Genomic DNA, 23,383 nt, shown 5'->3' on the forward strand with positions numbered 1-23,383 from the left:
CTCCCTACAAGTTGCTATTTAGTACAATTCCCTTTGCCAATAATCCTAACTTTCACTGACAACTTCCTATGTGCCAAGCACTAGGCTCAATGCTAGGGTAGGCCATGCATTATTTCATTTAATCCTTACAAACCTCTGTGATCTACCTGCTATTACTATTCTCATCTTAGAGTTAGAAAAGTGAAGTAACTAGCTCAAGTCAACACATTCAGCAAAAGATGGAGCAGAGTTTTCAACAAAATTCTATTTCGTTCACTGTACACGCACACAAAATGTTAAAAAGGAAATTTTCAGTTGAAAATTCTCACAGGCCATTCATGGGGTTTGATCATTTGGCCTTGTCAATATGTGGGTTTCTTTCTGGAAACTTTTTAGAAGTATATTCCATGAGGAAGCTTCTGCTTTGTAAGAAGCCTGAAGTTTTGTCACACAGCCACTTCGCTCACCGGGGAAAAAAACCCAGCTCCAAGAAATAAGAAGCAGCAAAATCATAGCAGTAGTTTTCAACTCTGACATATTCAAATTATCTGGGCAGCTGTGAAAAAACTACTAATACTCGGGGCCCTCCCAGACCAATTAAATCAGAATTTCTTAGGGATGGAGGCTAGGCCTTGGTGATTTTGAAGTACTACCTAAGCCCCGACTGCCTTCTCTACCTCCTCCACCCTAGACATGAAGGTGAAAAAAACTCTTCTTTGTATAACTAGGGTAATGGTAAAAAATATTGATGCTTAAAAATTTTTTTTATAATAGGCCTAATTTGTAAATTTCAATGACTACTTATAATTGTTGTTCATTTTATAAACTGATCTAAGTACTCTTGCCTGGAAAATTCCATGGACAGAGGAGCCTGGTAGGCTGCAGTCCATGGGGTCGCGAAGAGTCTCGCACGACTGAGCAACTTCATTGTCACTTTTCACTTTCCTGCATTGGAGAAGGAAATGGCAACCCACTCCAGTGTTCTTGCCTGGAGAATCCCAGGGACGGGAGAGCCTGATGGGCTGCCGTCTATGGGGTCTCACAGAGTCGGACACAACTGAAGTGACTTAGCAGCAGCAGCAGCAGCAAGCCCTGCCACTGGAATTTTCCGGCTTCAAAAGTCATACCAAAAGGCAACGGTAGATGGCTCACTTCTCTCAGAAAGATCAAAGAACCAGCACTGGGTACTGAATGGTAGAACCAAAAAGGTCCTTGTAGATTAGCTGGAGGTAGTGGGTGGGTAAGAAGATAAAAAGGTGATGGGGAAAATGAGTATCAGAGCTTTCCCTAGAATAATTGAAGACTAGGTTAGAAGTCACTAAATAATGACTAGGAATGAAAATGAGCAAAAAGTGATTCCAAAGTATATGTCTTTGAAACCAATAATGAAAGTAGTGAAAATTTGAACAAGGAAGTTGACAAACCATTAAAGTGAGTCCAAAAGTTCCCCTTAATCTTGGATATCTTTTTTCCCCTTTTTCGGTGAAAGTAAAAATGGAAGAATTGGGTTTTATATGTATAACATCTGTCAGGAAACTTGGTCTGCCTTTCCCCTGAATGTCAATATGTACCATATGGAAGGACCCAAAAGGCCAAGAATTAATTCTCTCTTGCTTCATCTAGTCTTAAAAAGTTGTTTTCACTTTCACTTTTTCTGTTTATATTATTCTTCAGAAACATGAAGTAATGATTCCACTTGTCAGAAATTAATGAAAGTAAAAGTCTAGTTAAAGACTAACTTTTATCAATGTGTGGTAAGTCTTACAATGTGAAGTATTTGTCATAAGTGAGTAGAATATAAGAGAATTGTCTTTTTTTATACAAGTATAATTTTTAACTAAGAAATAATATATTCTTTCAAGAATTTTTGCAGATCTCGATACATACTGAGGGATACTCATTTCTGTCAAGTAGGAAAGAACAGATGGTTATTTCTAATTTTACAGCTGGACCAGCTGAGAAATGGAGGAAAGGTGATCTGATGAAGATCTCCAAATGAGGCTAATCTCATTACTCCCAATCCAGAATTCTACTGTCAAATGACTTTTCTCACTTTATTACTTCTGGGTTTGATAGAAGTTTGAGGTTGCATTTTCGCTGTTAAGGATACTTGTGTCCTAGTTCTAGGGTCCATCATGACTAAGAGCTCAGAGCCCAACTTTAGTCATTAGTTTCATCTTTTGACCCAACATTCACTCTAGACCCATGTAAACCCAGAGACCCTACTTGAAACTGTGGTGGCAAGGGAGCGGAGTGGTGGGTGATGAGAACACATCTTTCCCACAGTGTTTATAACCCAACCCAGGACTAGATGCCAAAAACACTAAACCACAGTAACAGTCAGATTTCTCCCTATACATGACTATATATCATCAGAGACCCATTTCAGTATGCCTTATAAAGCAGTGAGCTTTAATTTAGACCTACAAGCTGGCAGTGTGTTCAGGGGTAGCAATGCATTGACCTTGCCCTAAAACTCTGCTAGAAAATATAAATGTCTTTCTTTCAAGCCCATTCATTATCAGGCCTCAGTGAGCAAAGAGAGGGGAGTCATGGGGATGGCCTAGGGTAGATAGCTGTGGCTAAAGGAATACCAGAAGCCATGGCCAAGGGAGCGGGTAAACAGTGGTACAGCTTAACCACATCCTTCTGGCATGAGGTCACTTGAACCTTGGCCCAGCTTTGCATACAAATAGGTAAATGTCTACCTGTTCATTTTATTTGTGCATGTCAAGTTTTTTAAGTAAAGTTGAGTCCTACTTAATGTTCAGAATGGGAGGGTGTTGACAATCCTTTGTAAGAGTGTGAGAAATTCTAGTCGAGTAATCATTATCCGCAATTGCATATGCAAACCTATATGGTGATGGTGCTAATAGAGTTGTCCTATGGTTCATTTAATTCCTGAGTACTTGATTAATCCCAGTTGGAACTACAGACTAGTACTGAATCTACTACTATGCACACTACCTCTGTGAACAGACCATGTAAATCTACATTCAGAGTTTGTTTTACATTTTTAAATGTAAATTATTTTGAACATTTTGGGGAAGTTACAATAAATCCAATTACCATGGCCTTTTTCTATATAAAATTATTTATTGTTCTCTATTACCTCTAGAATGAAGTCCAGACTGCCAGGGTAAGAAATAGAAGGTCTTTGATAGACCATTTCCAACCCGTCTCTCCATCTTTATCCTTTTCCACTCTCTACCCTCTCTCCCACCCACCAGAGTGTATTGCCTGTTCTTGACCCAGAATTAACCATTTTTAGAGTGTGTTATTGGCCAAGATTGCCAGCTTGAGGCCTGTAGACCCAGTCATCCTATAGACATGTTTTATTTGGGTCTTACAGTGTTTAAAAAGATTTTTGTTGGGCCATTTCACCGGACTTCTACCTTCTTGTGAAAAAATAGATTTGTCAACATTAGGCCTACATTCCTATATGGCAGCGACCAGCTGAAGCTAAGTAATGGCTTTCTACTTCAGATGTGGCCTGCAGTCTCTAATTCTCCACAATCACTACCCCTTTCCATTGTACCATTCCTAGCTTAGACATTCATTTTCTTTATCTCCCTGTCCCCTAGAGAGCCATACACTTTTCACCTCCACATTATTCCTTCATGCTTGTTCCTCCTTTGGAAATGCTCCTCTGAGTCTTTCTGGTAGGCCTCTACCAGTCCCAATTCAACATCTCCTTCACTGTGAAATCCTTCATTTGTCTCTTTCATCTATGATCCTTTACATATATTTTAATCATAGGATTGATCATAATATATTAGATTTCATTATAAGCATTAGCTCCCTGAGTACGTGTCCCCTTGATTTCAAGAATCTGGATCTATTTACTTCACCTCTGCCAGTATTTAGCACAGATGCTAATGAATGGATAAGTTTCCAAGTGAGTCATGATGTAACATAGAAAAGAGTAAATCAATTCCCACAACATTGAAGGAAGAGCAGGTTTTTTCTGAGTCAGGCACTGGATGTGTTAACAGTGGTCGAAAGTGGGGCAAAAAAGTAGGGTAGTAAAAAAGTTAAGAACATAGGCAGAATTCTCACTTAAGAAATTCAGAAAACAGGACATATAATTGTATGTATCCTGGAAATACAGGTAGGTAAATAATAAGTATACTCAAGGAAAACTGTGAAGAAAGCATATGGATACAAAAGTATTTGTATTTATGATCTCTAGCTAAGAACATTTTCAATGTAATTGTATTATTCTTTCAATTAAGGAAGGTCAAATTCGAAGTTGTTTATAAACCTATTCTTTTACATTATAGAGGTAAGAGGTTCCAACATCCAAAATATGTGTTGTGGAAGAAAAAACAAAAAGAAAAAAAATAGCTCTCATTTTCTTGAAACTTTCACTAAAAAAATGAAGGCAAAGTGGAGGAAATTACTAAATTCATTAACATCTTTTTGTATAGTTTTTAATTTTTATTTTTTGGCATGCCATGTGGCACGTGGGACCTTTGTTCCCTGATCAGAGGTTGAACCCTCACCCTCTGCATTGGAAGTGCAGTGCCTTAACCACTGGACCATCAGGGAAGTCCCAAAATTCATTAACATCTTAAGGTTTGACTCGTAGGTAGAACAGAGTTCAGCTGTATATTTCCAATAATTACCATTGCATGATCTTTAGATCTTTTATGCTTACATCTTAAATTCATTCCAGTAAGCAGTAAAAGTATGGGGAAACAGTTGAACAGTTGTTTATGAATGAGATATATGAAAACCAAAAATGGTTGCACACACCATAACAACAAAACTAATACTATGTGCTAATACATAACAATAGTCTGGTTTATATAATGGATTCTTCTGTATCAGTCTAAGGGACACACATGTTTTCTTGTATAATTTTAGAGCACTTCCTTTAAAGATTCTAACTGAAGTACACTGACAAATGGGTGCTTTATCTTTCTTATTACCTGCTATTAATCTACTCCTACTTCTTTTCCATTAGCAGCTTAACAAGAAGACACGTGTAGTAAGTGACCTAGAAAGACTAGTTGCCAAGTTTTTAAATCAAAGAAAGGAAGCGTAGTGTTTTTAAGGTGACAAGTTTATGTGGGAGTGTTATTTTCAGTGACTTCAAGGAACCTTGATATTTTTCTGGTATAACATCAAGTTAGTGATATGCTCTTAATTTTTCTTTAAAAAGTGTCCTCTCTCTTACAAAATCCTGTTGAAGAAATAAAGCATACACATCGAAGTATAAGATACTAATTTCCTCAAGTATCTTGTATGAAGTTACAAAACTCATGATGAAATAACAGCCTCTCTAAGCACTGTGTTAAATACCTCTGACTTCAGTTTATGCCGTTAGAAGGTCCCTGGCATCAGAACATTCATTCTCAGTCCACATCCCTTAAACCTTTGCTCTATAAGTAAATAAGAGATAAAAAGGTTAAGAAGAAGAACAGAAATGTCTTATTCTGAGAGGAAGAAAGTATGTCTCCACATTATCATTCTGAAACATCTATTATCATAGTCACCAGTTTTTAGAATTAAATGTTTTTTTTTTTTTACTTGAATGAACAGCAAAATGTGTAGGTTTCACAGCCTATACATATATTTTAAAAACTGGCTTCTTAAATCTGTTTTATTGATCTTAGGAAGCTAAAATTGCCTCCTTTGGAAAGCTGACTAAAATTTCACCAAGATATTTAAGACAAAATGATACTAGTTATAGTATTATTTTCTTCTATTTCTATTCTTTACCATAGAAGAAATTAACTTTTGACTTTTAAGAATACAAAATTCGTTATCTCTTTTTAAATAAAGCACTCAGCATGAGCTCTTATCTATCATTTTCCATTGATATAAGTGACCTCCCCAACACTGCAGAGCCTACCATAATTCAACTTACTTAACTGAGCATATGCTTTTTTTTTTAAAAAAAGTATTTATTTATTGTCTGCCTTGGGTCTTTGTTGCTGCACACAGGTTTTCTCTAGTTGCGGCAAGCAAGAGCTTTTCTTCATTGCAGGGGTTTCCCTTATGGTGCAGCACAGACTCAAGGGCAGGTGGGGTTCAGTAGTTGCAGCATGCGGGCTTGGTAGCTGTGGCTCCTGGGCTCTAGAGCACAGGCTCCATAGTTGTGGCTCATGGGCTCACTGCTCTGTGGCAAATGGGATCTTCCTTGACCAGGGCTGGAATCCATGTCCCCTGCATTGGCAGGCGAATTCTCAACCACTGGACGACCACGGAAGTCCAGTACATGCTTTTACAAGAATGCTTAGTTTTGTTGTTGTGGCTTTATTTTATGTTTGGGTCATTACATTGCCTGTTACCACATAGTCCAAGCCATTTGCAAAAGCCCCATTTTAAAATGTATATTAAAAATATACATTTTCCATCCCATGGATGGAGGAGCATGGAGGAGCATGGTAGGCTACAGTCCATGGCGGGGTCACAAAGAGTCAGACACGACTGAGCGACTTCACTTCACTTCACTTCATATAAGATACAAATATAGATTTAGAGAAATTAGGGTTGGTGGCAGTCTGACACCTTTTGACTTTGCCACTTACTAGTTATGTGATCTTGGGAAATTTTAATTCAGTCCCCTCATCTGAAAAAGGAGGACAATACCTAAATGATAATGTAGTTGTAAAGATGAAATGGAATAAGTTGATCTAGTCCCTGGAACATAAAAGTGAAAGTAAATTGCTCAATTGTGTCCACCTCTTTGTGACCCCATGGACTATAACCTGCCAGGCTTCTCCATTCATGGAATTCTGCAGGCAAAAATACTGGAATGGGTTGTCCTTTTCTTTTCCAGGGGATCTTCCTCACCCAGGGATTGAACCCAGGTCTCCCAGATTGCAGGAGGATTCTTTACCAGCTGAGCCCAGGGAAGCTTGGAACATAAAAGCATGAGTAATAAATGATGATGACGATAAAAATGATGACATGATGGAGACAATAGGAAAAAGAGGAGAATGGTCTTTGGTTATTCCCTATCCAGGCCTTTATCCTAGATAGAATTCAGAAATTCTTCACTCAGTCCAGGAAATGTAGGGAAGAGAGTGGGGTTCATTGACAGGCTGTGCCAAAGTAATGATGACCTTTTCTTTAAAAATCCCCTCATTCATTCATTAAATATTTACTGAGTGCCAAAGTGTGTCAGGCACTTTTCTAGGCAAAGGAGATACAGCTGTGAAGAAACAAGGTCTCTTTCCTTCTTGAGCCTATATTCCAGTGGCGGAAGAGACGATTATAAGAGTGAGTCCAAATACACTGTTCAACAGAAAGTGGTTAAGTGCTAGAGAGAAAAATTCAGCAAGGAAGGGGGCACTGGAAATTTAGAGGTGGGAAGCAGAAAGAGTAGACAGAGTACCTAAGAAGATCTCTCTGAAAAAGGAAAGTTGAATGAAGACCTAAAGGAAGAGAGGAAGCAAATCATGTGGACAGATTTGCCATCTGGACAAGAAGACCTTCCAGGCAGAAGAAAAGCAGGTCCTGAAGTGGGCGCATACCAATCATATTCCAGGATCAGCTAAGAGGTCATGATATCTGGAGTGGCGTGACCAAGGGCAATAGGACAATGCTGCTGCTGCTGCTGCTGCTAAGTCGCTTCAGTCGTGCCCAACTCTGTGCAACCCCATAGACAGCAGCCCACCAGGCTCCCCCATCCCTGGGATTTTCCAGGCAACAACACTGGAGTGGGTTGCCATTTCCTTCTCCAATACAAGGTATCAATACAAAGTCAGTGCTGGAAGCAAAGAGGTGGTGAATCACACATATGTCATCATCTGGACTTGGGTTTGTACTCTAAATTAGGAAACCATCAGGTTTCAAGCAGAAGAGTAATATGGCCTAATTCATCTTTTAAAAGGGTCTGGGTACTGCATTGCAAGCAGACTGGAGGCAGTTACAACAATATCATTTTTAGGTGAGCAAAAAAAGGCAGCTACCACAGGGTGGTAGCAATGGAGGTGGTGAGATGTGGTCATATTCTGGATATTTTTTAAAGGTAGAGCTGATGAGATTTCTTGAAGGATAATCTCCAAGTTTTATAAACCGAAGAGTGGAAAGACTTGGAAGGGTCCAAAGATGAGAACCATAGATGAGCAGAGAAAAAGGACACAGAAACTCAAGGGGATAGATGACAATAGTTTGTTGCAAGGGGCTTCAAGGTCATGGGTAAAGAGCACAGCTCATTGTAACAGGAAATTGGCCATGGGGGCAGGGCTGTGAACAAAGATGAGCAATTCTGCCTCCTCCTTGCCCATCAATGGTCCTTGATGATTTCATCTTACCATCAGCTCTTACACCTTAACCTACTCTCCATATTCATTCGAGGGACACCTGCTTCATTGTTTAATTATAACTTAAATTTTCCATTAAACAGAAAATAGCTTACTAAAGAACTTACTGTACAAATAAATACTGTAAAAAATGTTTAGAAAGGAAATGCCTATCCATTTGCTTCATGTGCAAAGAAAATATTATGTAAAATATTGACTTTTGGATGTGCTGGTTAGAAATTATTCTTGCAGATTTATTAAATCAGGATCCTCAGTTAATCCTAACTGGCCTATGACACCTTGAGCTCCTAAGCTTTTCTGCCCTGATTCTGTTCCTCGTTAACTTTTCCTCCCCACCAGGAACTCCTGGGAGCTCTCTTCTTGGCCCATTCCCTTTCTCATCCTAACTCTGTTTCTGAGAGCTCAAATACCCCACATAACCACCATCCATATGCTGATGAAGTTGATGCTCCTCATTTTTTCATTTCTTGGTATTTATCCAATAAAAACAATACTTCACTGGGCATCTCCCATCTCTCATAAGCATCTCAAAAACCACAGATCCCAAACCATTATTTTCTCTTTCAACTCCTCTCCTCTTTATCCAGAATTGCGTCTCCCACAAAAGAAGTCATTTATGAAGTCTCCAGAGCCAGAAACCTGAGTGACCCTGAACTTTTGTATTGACCTCTTTCTCAACTCAACATCTGTTAGTCTTGTTAATTCTACAATTAAATATTACTTCCTCCCCTATACCACTTCTATAATTCCTGCATATTTTTGTCATTACATATATCAAAAGACTTAGCAATTATGTATTTCTATGTCTGTGTTCTCTATTAGCCTGTGAATTTCTTAAGGGAGGACACTGGATCTTCTTATAGAGGTGAATTGACCAATTCCAGATTTCAGCAGAGTAAGACTAATTGGTAAGGGCTTGGAGCTAAAAACAGAAGTGACTGTAGCAAGTAGCACTGAGAAAAAAGGGGCTGACATCGTGTAACAGTGAACAGCATTGCAAAGTTGATCTTAGATAGCACCCCCTAAAGGTGTACATACACAGCCTGTATAGCTACCTGCAGAGGTCTTGATTAAATACACTTGAATCCACAGTGAGAATTTGCTGAATGCCTGCTGTGGAACCAACACCATGATAGGTACTGGAGGAGAATAAGGAAGTATCAGACACAGTCCTCTTTCCTCCAAGAACACAATCCATAACAGCACAGAATTCATTGATTTACTTGATGGAGTTCATGGACAGAGGAGCCTGGTGGGCTATGGTCTTTGGGTTGCAAAAGAGTCAGAATTGACTGAAGCAACTTAGCATGCATGCATGCACTTGATGGAGACTATATCCTGGAAGAGGAAAAAAAAAAAAAAAAACAACATTGTAATAATAGCCTTGGGGCAGGAGGTAAACTTGAGAAGGGAGTCAAAATGCGTAAAATCCAGTAGAAAAGGAGACTGTAAAGGAAACGAACACAAAGGTTCAGGAATGTGTTCACAGGATAGTCAAGAGATGAGCTTCCTGCCATGGGACCTTGGGAAGTAAGGCAGGGCAGGCGAAAGACAAAAAGCTCAGCAGAGGAGGAAGATGGAAAGCCTACAAGAGTCATTCATTTGAGCAAAATATAGTTTAAATCTGACCATCTAGTCTACTAAAGGTTGATATTTCTCTGGGCTCTGTTGAGTTTCCTGAGGTCTTCTTACATAAGATACATGATGACATGGATCCAGCAGTCTTTAAAAGTAAAGGAAGAGAGCAGGCATGCCTGACATCAATCACTGAAAACATAACAGCTGATTAAGGAGGGGCATTATTTCACTTTTTTTTTTTCTTTGTGGCAGGTGGGATCTTTGCTCCTCATCCAGGGATGGAACCCATGTCCCCTGCATTGGAAGTGCAGAGTCTTAATCACTGGACCAACAGGGAAGTCCCTGGCATTATTTCACTTTAAAAGAAGGCTCTTGCTTCCTCCTAGGGACTCAGAGGCTGATCACTGCAATAGGACAGGCAACATCAAAAGAAACTGAGTGGTGGGTAAACCAGAGTTAGAATTTCACAGTAGAACTTCAATTACAGACTCTACAAATATATGTTTAAACTCCAGAAAGAGGACTTGGAGCCTGATCCAAAGAAACATCTTGGTAGGTGTGATGGAAACAGACTACACATCAATTAAAGAAAGGACAAGAAAGGAAATGAAAGAGAGGTGTGAGGCTTGTTTCCCTAAGCACCCTCTCCAATTCTCAGTGAGTGCAATAGACTACCAAACATGACAGAAAACTCATCGTGAAACTCGAGCCAGTGGCAAAGCAGAATGAGCAATTTCATAGAACAACAACGGACATGAGGTCTGCAGCAGATCTACAAAAGGAAGAAAGTTAACTGTTAAACCTCCAACAGTTCTGTTCTGCCTGGTTTAGGAACAACAAAACTTAGAGGCCATAGAGTCTTAACTTTAATCCTCAGATGTAAATGTTTTCCTTTCGTAAACTTGCTTAGAAACTGAACATACAAGACTCTAGGAGACTTTTTCTTTTTCTGTAATTTGTTGTGCATTATCAGCTATTTACATAATTACTCTAATTAAGCTAGTTACAGCAGTTCCTGTAAATATGTGAGAGATCACTGAAACATGTAATTATGTCCTTATATCATTAATTAAACTATATCAGCTGGGAAAATTACTGTAAATATGTCTGGAGGTGTCATTAGTCTGTGTAATGGAGACATAGAAGTCTTTATTGAATTACAATAAAGTGCTCTGCACTAATGATCCATTTAAAACACCACTTGTGATTTTTAAAGTTTAACATCCCAGGCATAAAAGAAAATTCTATCTTTCATACCCATAATGACTTGAAAAACTGATACAGGTTTTAGACTTCCTTTATTACCAACTAGGGGTAGAATGCAAATTGACAAGTGGGCCTGATTCCCTATAGTCATTCCTAGAATTGCAGTGGGAGTGGGCATGGCCTGAGCCCTGAGATTTTCCCCTGGTAGAGGCACAGCCAAGGCCCATCCAGGAGGACATGTCTGCCTCCCACGCCAGACCAGTCCCCCATGCCAGATGGGACCCCACTTTTCCCTCCTGGATTCTATTGTACCTTACCACTAACCTCTTTTCTTAGCATTTATGTATAGCTATCCCAATGGCCCTAGCCAAAATATTAGATTAGTATTAGTAGGATTCCTAGGAAAGATTGCCTTTTAAAGGATATTAACATTAGCAATCCTTCTTAAAGTACTATATTTCTAAAGATAGAATTTCAGGTATTGTGATAATGATTGGAAAGCCTAAGAATCCAGTGTCTTATCCTTTCAAATCAGACAGCTTCTGACTTCCCTTGAGGCAGGCCCTAGGGCCTGCATTTGGAGGTACTTCAAGCCTCATACCAGGAAATCATATCCTGATTCAGTCAAGAAAAAAAATGAGACAGCTCTGCCTGGGGATGGCAGGTGAAGGCCACAAAAGCCCTTATTGGTTCAAAGGATGCTTTCTGTATAGGAAAAGGTAGCTAGGACTAAAGCGATAAGGGGATCCCCAGGGCTTCAGAAAGACGCACAGGAAACCCCCTCCCTCAGAAAATAACAAACAGAGAAAGCTTTCAGTTCTTCAAGTGCAAAAAATAAAAGCTTATGACTAGAATTCTGATTCTCTTTAGTTTAATGTTTATTTCTGGGGAGAAGAAAAGGTTAACTTTGTTCTTATACCAAATCTTACATGAGTTTTCATCTTTTCTAGAAATCAAATCTACATTCTGAAAGTTCTAATTCTTTGAAGTAGAAAATGCTAAGTTTTGGAAGAAACACATGATTTTATCTTTAATATTTATAAAATATAATACTTCCATTTGTCTCCAGTCATTGTAGGTAACAGATAACGTGCTTGACTAAGTTTCCACCAAATTGACATTTATAGACTGAACAGATATTTAAAAACCAGATTTGAGTTATTACAATTTCTGCCTTCTTTCAACTTCATTTCCTGAGGCAGAATTAAATTCATTCCACAAAATGACACATAATAACATCCCTCACTTTTTTGGTCCACCCATGACTTAATGTATCTAACAATTAGGACAAAATTCTCCCTTCTAAAAATGAAATAAATATATTCATTATCAGTTCAGTTCAGTTCAGTTCAATTGCTCAGTCGTGTCTGACTCTTTGCAACCCCATGAACTGCAGCATACCAGGCCTTCCTGTCCATCACCAGTTCCCAGAGTCCACAGAAACCCATGTCCATCGAGTCAGTAACGCCATCCAACCATCTCATCCTCTGTCGTCCCCTTCTCCTCCTGCCCTCAATCTTTCCCAGCATCAGGGTCTTTTCCAATGAGTCAGCTCTTCACATCAGGTGGCCAAAGTATTGGAGTTTCCACTTCTACATCAGTCCTTCAATGAACATTCAGGACTGATTTCCTTAGGATGGACTGGTTGGATCTCCTTGCAGTCCAAGGGACTCTCAAGAGTCTTCTCCAACACCACAGTTCAAAAGCATCCATTCTTCGGCACTCAGCTTTCTTTATAGTCCAATTCTCACATCCATACATGACCACAGGAAAAACCATAGCCTTAAGTAGACAGACCTTTGTTGGCAAAGTAATGTCTCTGCTTTTTAATATGCTATCTAGGTTGGTCATAACTTTCCTTCCGAGGAGTAAGCGTCTTTTAATTTCATGTCTGCAATCACCATCTGCATTGATTTTGGAGCCCCAGAAAATAAAGTGACACTGTTTCCACTCTTTCCCCATCTATCTGCCATGAAGTGATGACTGGATGCCATGATCTTCGTTTTCTGAATGTTGAACTTTAAGCCAAATTTTCACTCTCCTCTTTCACTTTGATCAGGAGGCTCTTCAGTTCTTCTTCACTTTCTGCCATAAGGGTGGTGTCATCTGCATATCTCAGGTTATTGATATTTCTCCCAGAAATCTTGATTCCAGCTTGTGATTCCTCCAGTCCAGCATTTCTCATGATGTACTCTGTATATAAGTTAAATAAGCAGGGTGACAATATACAGCCTTGACATACTCCTTTTCCTATTTGGAACCAGTCTGTTGTCCAGTTCTAACTGTTGCTTCCTGACCTGCATACAGGTTTCTCAAGAGGCAGGTTAGGTGGTCTGGTATTGCCATCTCTTTCAGAATTTTCCACAGTTTCTTGTGATCCACACAGTCAAAGGTTTTGGCATAGTCAATGAAGCAGAAATAGATGTTTTTCTGGAACTCTCTTGCTTTTTCAATGATCCAGAGGATGTTGGCAATTTGATCTCTGGTTCCTCTGCCTTTTCTAAAACCAGCTTGAACGTCTGGAATTTCATGGTTCATGTATCACTGAAGCCTGACTTGGAGAATTTTAAGCATTACTTTACTAGTGTGTGAGATGAATACAATTGTGCGGTGGTTTGAGCATTCTTTGGCATTGCCTTTCTTTGGGATTGGAATGAAACTGACCTTTTCCAGTCCTGTGGCCACTGCTGAGTTTTCCAGATTTTCTGGCATATTGATTATCACTGACATGCAATTCAAAGTGTTCCTTAAAGTCTACTCACAGACCAGGCTGAGAACCCCCAACATACACTTTGAGCTTTTAATATTTTTTGAATTGTGAGTGTTCTCTACTAGGACCTCTGAACAAAAGTGAAAAATTAACCAAAAGTCTTTTTTTTTCAACCAAAATGAAAGAAAATCATGGTTGATAATAATGTATAATACAAAATACTGGCAATATTTTAATGCAAACACTGGTCAGGAAATCAAACCAACTTTAGTACATAAACACTACATATATGGCTTATACCACTCCCTCATCCTTCCTTCTTTCAATGAATTTTCATAAAGTTCAGAATATTTTATGTTTTCCAGCATATTCCTGAGGTAACATCGTCTCTCTGACCCTACAGTGTTGTCATATCTGCTCCCATCCCCTACCTCCCCTGCCCCCGCCCCCGCTGCCAAGTAAGGCAGTCCCAGCATATCTCTCAGCTGGCCCCAGATTGTAAACCACTGTCTTCAAGTCAGGATTCACCTCACTTCAGAGCAATCTGGTCTTCTCAAGGAGAAGCATAGCTCTGAAGACAGATTCCTTTCCAAATAAACCCTAGTAAAAGTTGGGGCACAGGCTGTGAGGAGAAAACAAAATAGAAGCGATCTTTCCCATTTTCTGACTCCCTAGGACCATCTTCCCCAAAGTTGCAACTCAGTAAAAAGAGCATCTGGACACAAGATACTGCTCTGGCCTCAGAAAGGGATTTGAGTCCCCTGCAAACTGTCTGCTGCTTCTCTTCCACTTGGTGACAGTCAAGCTGTGATCTTACTCAAAAGCCCTCAGTTAAGCGGTGCAATGCAACTTTCCAAAACAAGGTTTAGATCTATAACGAGATGAAAAACCAGTTTGAAAAGTGTATTTTTCATACTGTCCTGAAGTTTTATACCTCCTGGCAAGCAATTGCAGGAGCTAATCTCTTGATCAGCCACAGTAAATAAGACTTGAGGATCACATGCCTGGCCACAGAGTTTATCCCAGGCTACTGAACGACGAATGGAGTCCCTGACACCATCAGTGAATTAACTCACCTCAGGTAGGTAGCTGTTCTCGTACAGTGGCCTCAACATGACTGTCTACATTAGGGAAAATAAAAATCTAGTATGCAATGTTAAAGACTTAAATGATACGCAAAAAAGCACATGTCTTGGAAGAAACTGGTGTGTGTGTGTGTGTGTGTGTTTTTAGTTCAGTTCAGTCGCTCAGTCATGTTTGACTCTTTGCAACACCATGGATTGCAGCATGCCAGGCCTCCCTATCCATCACCAACTCCCAAAGTTTACTCAAAACTTATGTCCATTGAGTCAGTGATGCCATCCAACCATCTCATCCTCTGCTATCCACTTCTCCTCCAACCTTCAATCTTTCCCAGCATCAGGGTCTTTTCCAGTGAGTCAGCTCTTCACATCAGGTGGCCAAAGGATTGGAGTTTCAGCTTCAACATCAGTCCTTCAATGAACATTCAGGACTGATTTCCTTTAGGATGGACTGATTGAATCTCCTTGCAGTCCAAGGGACTCCCAGCTTCTCCAATACCACAGTTCAAAGCATCAATTTTTTGGTGCTTGGCTTTCTTTATAGTCCACCTCTCACATCCATACATGACTACTGGGAAAACCATAGCCATGACTGATGGACCTATGTTGACAAAGTAATGTCTCTGCTTTTTAATATGCTGTCTACGTTGGTCATAACTTTCCTTCTAAGGAGTAACTGTCTTTTAATTTCATGGCTCCAGTCACCATCTGCAGTGATTTTGGCGCCCCCCAAAATGAAGTCTGCCACTGTTTCCACTGTTTCCCCATCTATTTCCCATAAAGAGATGGAACCAGATGCCATGATCTTAGTTTTCTGAATGTTAGTTTTAGGCCAACTTTTTCACTCTCTCTTTCACTTTCATCAAGAGGCTATTCAGTTCTTCTTCACTTTCTGTCATAAGGGTGGTATCATCTGAATATCTGAGGTTATTGATATTTCTCCCAGAAATCTTGATTCCAGCTTGTGCTTCCTCCAGTCCAGCATTTCTCATGATGTACTCTGCATTAAGTTAAATAAGCAGAGTGACAATATACAGCCTTGATATACTCCTTTTCCTATTTGAAACCAGTCTGTTTTTCCATGTCCAGTTCTAACTGTTGCTTCCTGACCTGCATACAGATTTCTCAAGAGGCAGGTCAGGTGGTCTGGTATTCGCATCTCTTTCAGAATTTTCCATAGTTTGTGGTGACCCACATAGTCAAAGGCTTTGGCATAGTCAATGAAGCAGAAATAGATGTTTTTTGGAAACTCTTGCTGTTTCGATGATCCAACGGATGTTTGCAACTTGATCTCTGGTTCCTCTGCCTTTTCTAAAACCAGCTTGAATGTCTGGAAGTTCATGGTTCACATATTGTTGAAGCCTGGCTTGGAGAATTTTGAGCATTCCTTTTCTAGCGTGTGAGATGAGTGCAATTGTGCGGTAGTTTGAGCATTCTTTGGCATTGCCTTTCTTTGGGATTGGAATGAAAACTGACCTTTTCCAGTCCTGTGGCCACTGCTGCCACATTTTACATTTTAAAACATTTTACAACATGCTAAATAGAATGCGCCCATTGGGGTACTATATTAATTACAGGCAGAGGAAGAACTAGACCAAACTGAAAAAAACCAGGTTAATTCTAGGCTTCTTCTCAAGTCCACCAAATAGAGTACTCTCACTAGGCTTTTTCTCCTACTGAATAAGATTTTTTACTCCACTATCTATTCTGGGCCTGTTCTCAACCAACCCCCACTCAAAAAGGAATGCCCCTCAGAGGTAATAATCATAAATGGATCCATGTGGTCATTTAATTCGAAGCAATCTGTCTAGTCAAGGCTATGGTTTTTCCAGTGGTCATGTATGGATGTGAGAGTTGGACTGTGAAGAAAGTTGAGTGCCGAAGAATTGATGCTTTTGAACTTGGACTGCAAGGAGATCCAACCAGTCCATTCTAAAGGAGATCAGTCCTGGGTGTTCATTGGAAGGAATGATGCTAAAGCCAAAACTCCAGTACTTTGGCCACCTCATGCGAAGAATTGACTCATTGGAAAAGACTCTGATGCTGGGAGGGATTGGGGGCAGGAAAAGAAGGGGACGACAGAGGATGAGATGGCTGGATGGCATCACCAACTCGATGGATGTAAGTTTGAGTGAACTATGGGAGTTGGTAATGGACAGGGAGGCCTGGAGTGCTGCAATTCATGGGGTCACAAAGAGTTGGACACGACTGAGCGACTGAACTGAACTGAACTGAACTGAAACCTTTGACAAGAATCTGATATTATCCTAGGGTGACTAACTGTCAGGTAGATAAGTGACAGTATCTATGGACAGGACAGTCTATTGAGAGCACATTAGAATAGGTGATACAGGCCAAGTCCTCACCAACATCTTCTCTAGTTGATGGATAATTATGGATGACCTCAGCTCTTTCCCACAGAACTTTATGCACCTGGAGCTTCCCCCATGGCTCAGTGGTAAAGAACCTGCCTACCAAAGCAGGAGATGAGAGTTCAATCTCTGGGTTGGGAAGATCCCTTGGAAAAGAGAATGGCAACCCACTCCAGTATTCTTGCCTGGAGAATTCCACAGATAGGGGAATCTGGTGGGCTACACTCCATGGGGTCGCACAAGAGTCAGACACGACTTAGTGACTGAAAAGCAACAGTTAATTTAACAGTTGTAAATTATATTTGTGTTCTTATATTATTCACAGTTTGTAAAACACATTGACATATTATCCACTCGATCCTCACCTAGATTCTGTATAATAGGTACCATCTCTATCAGATAAATTGAGATCCAGGGTTAAGTGTTAAGCATTTTGCCCAGTTACACAGTCCATTTGGGAGTGCTAGGACAACTCACAGTCTCTGATTCTAAATCAGATATGTATTTCTGCTGTCATGCTACCCTACCTTCTATCACTGACCCAGTCAGCCTGTGCATTCATTTAATAAAGTAAATGTTAATTATTTAGGTAAAATTCTAATATTAGATAATCTAAAAGGAACCTATTGGGAAATTTTCCCTTATTTTCAGCATTCAGAATTCTGCAAATCTGATCCTTTAAACAATGATGAGGGTGAGCATGAAAGGCTTGAAGACAGTTTATTAATAAGCATCTGATCTTGAAAATTTTCATGTTTTATAGCTATACTGTCTAATACAGTAGCTACTAGCTACATATGACCACTGATTAATTGAACTGTGGTTTGTGTGCCTGAAGAAATGAATTTTAAATTTTAGGTTTTTTTTTAAATTTTATTTTTACTTTATTTTACTTTACAATACTGTATTGGTTTTGCCATACATTGACATGAATCTGCCACGGGCGTATACGAGCTCCCAATCCTGAATTCCTCTCCCACCTCCCACCCCATATCATCTCTCTAAAAAAAATAAATAAATAAATAAATTTTAGTTATTTTAAAATTAAACATTACATTTAAAACCTGACACTTGCTTCAGTTATGGAAAACTTTTAAGTATGTTTGAAACAATTTGGTTATGTAAATTTACCTTTTCAATTGTTCATTTTGTGAATTCTCATAAAAGATCAAATACTTCTTGTAAAAATTCAACATGTGAATTGCGATGTTATACCAAAAATGAATGTAAAATATCTTCATAACAATTGTTAATATTGATTTTGCACTGAAATTATAATATTTAGCTATATTAGGTTAAGTAAAGATATTGTTGCAATTAGGTTGTCAGTTTCTTTTTAAAAATATGGCCATGAAAAATTTTGAGTAGACACATGTGGCTGGCATTAAATTTTGTCAGCACTTTCTGAAGGAAGTCAGCCCTGGGATTTCTTTGGAAGGAAAGATGCTAAAGCTGAAACTCCAGTACTTTGGCCACCTCATGCGAAGAGTTGACTCATTGGAAAAGAGTGTGATGCTGGGAGGGGTTGGGGGCAGGAAGAGAAGGGGACAACAGAGGATGAGATGGCTGGATGGCATCACTGACTCGATGGACGTGAGTCTGAGTGAACTCCGGGAGTTGGTGATGGACAGAGAGGCCTGGTGTGCTGCGATTCATGGGGTCGCAAAGAGTCAGACACGACTGAGCAACTGAACTGAACTGAATCTATAGAAAATTCAATTATCTGTGTATCTGGGAAAAGTTATAGATATACAGAAAATATTTCTCTTCATTTTACTGATATATTTTAATTTTGACTGGACTGAATCTCAGATCATTGATTACTAAGACCTTTCAGGGATGCTGCTTTCTCTGAAAGATGCTACTCTTTGAGACAGCCAGACACAGGGCAAGAATGTGGTTTTTTATTTGTTTGCATTGTGTGTGTGTGTGTGAGAGAGAGAGAGAGAGAGAGGTTGGAATGGAAAGACAGGCCTAAAATCCTGAAATTGACATAACTCTTGAATTACAGGCTATGTTCAGTCTTATTCAGTGCTCAAATATTTATGAAATATCTACAAAGTGAAAGTGACCTGTTACATGCAGTTTCTTAGAAACCAAAATGCTGGTCTCTGAAGTGCTTATCATAAACCATCGAATCAGCATCATCAGATTCTGCCTATTAAAAATGCAGATTCCTGGATTCCAGTGAGGCCTATTGAATTAGAATCTATTAAAACTCTGGATATGTTACTTAGGAATATACATGTTGAATGGCAATCCTTAAGCCACTAAAACATGAGACCCACTGTTCCAGAGGACCGGACAGAATGAAACAAAGGTTAAACATAAAGAAAACTCTCTGATGGCTTTGCAGGTGGCTCAGTAGGTAAAGATTGATTCACCATGTGCCATGGAAGGTTTTCTTGAATAGAAGTCTTCTAATCTGAGGCTGGAATGACAAGCAGAAGTTAGTCACCAAAGAGGGATGAGAGGAGAGTCATAAGCAGAGGATCAGAATGAACAAGGTACCTAGGCATAGATTGTCCCTGCACATGTGGGACAGATGAACAGTGGACTGTTAGGAGGGCACAGGAAGATACGAGGCCACAAAGAGTCTTACATAAAATGCTAAGGATTTCTATCTCTACCCTGTAGGTAGGTTGCTTTTTAGGGTGTAGAGCACATTGGTGGATGTGGTAGGAGAGGCATGTGTAGGGGGAAACAGTTTCCAGATGGCACTGATATTCTGGCCCAGAGATACTGCTATAAGCAGGATTTTAAGCAAATGTGAATTAATGAGACTGAAGCCATCCTAACTCTAACTCAGCACAGGAAGCTGACAAGTGTCTAAACTGAAGTGGTGGTAGAAGGGATAAAAAGATGGGAAACTATTGAACAAAGGTTAAAGACGTGCATTTATCAGGAATTTGTGTTTGATTGAATGCCAGGATTGAGTTTGATTAAGAGAGCCTAGGATGACTTCCAAGTGCCTGGTTTGTCTAACTGAAATGGAGATGATGCCTTTCACTGAGAGAGAACACCAACATTTAGCCTATTCTGATTTCAAAACTTTGCTTGGCATGTTCTTTGGAATGAGTCTGTGTGAAACCTGTTGACAGTCTTCAAAAGAAACCAATAAATCCATAACACGGCACAAAATTGTATATGACTAGGCCAGAAATGCATCAGGTTTTGCATTAATAAATTGTTCCCACATTATGTTTTCAGAGAAACCTATCTACTGTGAAATGCTTTTAGGATATGAATCAACATTATCATCATGAAAATTCTGATGTTTACATACTGAAAAGTATCTTTGAATACATAGCAGTGAGTTTTTAAAAAACTTTTTAAACATTAGTAACACCTACTTCAGAGAAAGCAATGGCAACCCACTCCAGTACTCTTGCCTGGAAAATCCCATGGACAGAGGACCCTGGTAGGCTGCAGTCCATGGGGTCGCGAAGAGTCGGACACGACTGAAGCGACTTAGCAGCAGCAGCAGCAGCAGCGGCAACACCTACTTCATATATTGATTTATAGGAAACTGTGAATTTTAAAAAACAATAGTCTGAATATATGAAGTATCTTCTTTCTAAAAGTATTTGCATGAATACTGTTCTTTAATTACCCTATGAGGATGCCATTTCTTTTACTTATTTAAAAGAAAGAAAAAGCATCAATAGGGCTTTCAGAAAAGAAACTACATGTAATCTAAACTAAAACATAAATTAGAATTTTTATACACTAACTTTTGTGTACTTAACATTTTTCAAACAAAATATTGCCTTTCAGTTGCAAAAGTGTTCTCCATCAAGCTCTAAACTAAAATAGAATCAGATGAGCCTTCCAAAGCTCCAAGCAAAGCTAGCACTTTGGAACTTCCTCATAATTGTAGTACAAAAGATTATAAATTATTTGATATAGTTTCTTTAGAAGTTATTTTCTTTATAAAAAGTAAAATATTTGCTTGACAGAACTATTTAAACTAAAGTAAGATAATTCTGGGAACTGATATTTTTCAAAAGCCAAGTGACTATTTTCACCTATTTCTTTAGAACCATTACTAACACCAAAAAGTAAATTAGAATAAATCATCTCTATAGATGTCATGACTTTTGTAATATTAGTTTTATACTTCCACAAATTTTTATATTAATATTTATAGCAATAAATCTAAATGGAAAGAGTAGAGTGATGGTATACTTTATCCCAACAGGGTTCACATTTTAAATTATGTAGCCCACTTAATTTAAAGGACCAAAGAAAATAACAGCTACCTTAAAGCTATTACCTTGTCCTCGTTCTGGTGAAGGAAAGAACTTCATTTTCTCAGACTATGGGTTCAGATAGAAAGTAGGAAGGAAGGGAATGAGGGAGGGAAGAAGTAAGAGAGGAGGAAAGGAAAGGAAAGGAGAGGAAAGACATACTAGTGATTAGAAAAGATGCCAGTTCTTACCAAATGGTTTTCACAAAGACTAAGAAGGCTTTTCAAATTTGCAGGAATTAAGCATTCACTCACTCACTGAGTTTATGAATAATTTCAAAATGAACAACTCCTTGAGGTAAAAGAGTAGAATTCAATATTGCATAAAGATATATTAAAGTAGTACCTCATAAGAAACTCTGGGCTGGATGAAGCACAAGCTGGAATCAAGATGGCCAGGAGAAATATCAATAATCTCAGATATGCAGATGACATCACCCTTATGGCAGAAAGTGAAGAAGAACTAAAGAGCCTCTTGATGAAAGTGAAAGAGGAGAGTGAAAAATTTGGCTTAAAGCTCAACATTCAGAAAACTAAGATCATGGTATCTGATCCCATCACTTCATGGCAAATAGTTGGAGAAACAGTGGAAAACAGTGACAGACTTTATTTTTGGAGGCTCCAAAATCACTGCAGATGGTTACTGCAGCTATGAAATTAAAAGATGCTTGCTCCTTGGAAGAAAAGTTATGACCAATCTAGACAGTATATTAAAAAGCAGAGACATTACTTTGCCAACAAAGGTCCGTCTAGTCAAGGCTATGGTTTTTCCAGTGGTCATGTATGGATGTGAGAGTTGGACTACAAAGAAAGCCAAGAGCCAAAGAACTGATGCTTTTGAACTGTGGTGTTGGAGAAGATTCTTGAGAGTCCCTTGGGCTGTAAGAAGATCCAACCAGTCCATTGGCCACCTGATGGGAAGAACTGACTTATATGAAAAGACCCTGATGCTGGGAAAGACTGAAGGCAGGAGGAGAAGGGGATGACAGAGGATGAGATGGTTGGATGGCATCACCAACTTAATGGACATGACTTTGAGTAAACTCCGGGAGTTGGGGATGGACAGGGGAGCCTGGTGTGCTGCAAAAAGTCAGACATGTCTGAGTGACTGAACTGAACTGAACTGATATTAGAGTAAATAAATAAAGATAAATATACAATAGTAGAGTAGAAATGGAAGAAATAAAATTTAGAGACACAATATGTGAACAAAACAGCTTGAAAGAGCTCCAGAATCAAGTTACCCAAAGGACAATAAACTATACAAACACTAGAAATAAAGCATCACTACTAAGATTAGAACGATGGTATCGATACAGTTTGTGAGGTTATCAGCCTTTACTTGAGCACAGAATTTAATCTATGTAATGGAATCCAATTTGAGAAGAATTGCAGGAATTTAAAGAGGAGGGGTGGGAATTAAAAGTTGGAGGCTATCATACAGTAGTAGAAAGAACTCAGAATTTGGAATAAAGAATCTGGGTTTAATTAATCCCAGCTCTTCAATTCATTATCTGTGTGCCCTTGAACAAATCACTTCACATCTCTCAACCTCAGTTGCCCCCCACCTGAAAATGGGGAAAATAATATTTAGGAGGGGAAAAACACAGGCAGAAAGATAAGAACTGCTATTCAAAGTGATAATATATGGCAAAGCCTTTTGTAAACTCTAAAACCCAAATACAAGGCATAAATATATATATATATATATATATTTTTAAAGCAACACATACACACTCAACAGCTCCAGCTAATTCCTCATCAATTGTCAACATTTATGTGCATCCTTATGCTCAAGATCCTGCTTCATTAATTGAGTATATAGAAAGGCAGAGGATACATGCCTCTACTCTAGTTTATAATCAAAACTCAAGATGAGATAAGGCATATTATAAAAAATAAAGACAGAGAAAAAAGATAAGTAAATA

This window comes from Ovis canadensis, chromosome 8, assembly GCF_042477335.2.
Source record: "Ovis canadensis isolate MfBH-ARS-UI-01 breed Bighorn chromosome 8, ARS-UI_OviCan_v2, whole genome shotgun sequence".
In the NCBI taxonomy this organism is placed as follows: Eukaryota; Metazoa; Chordata; class Mammalia; order Artiodactyla; family Bovidae; genus Ovis; species Ovis canadensis.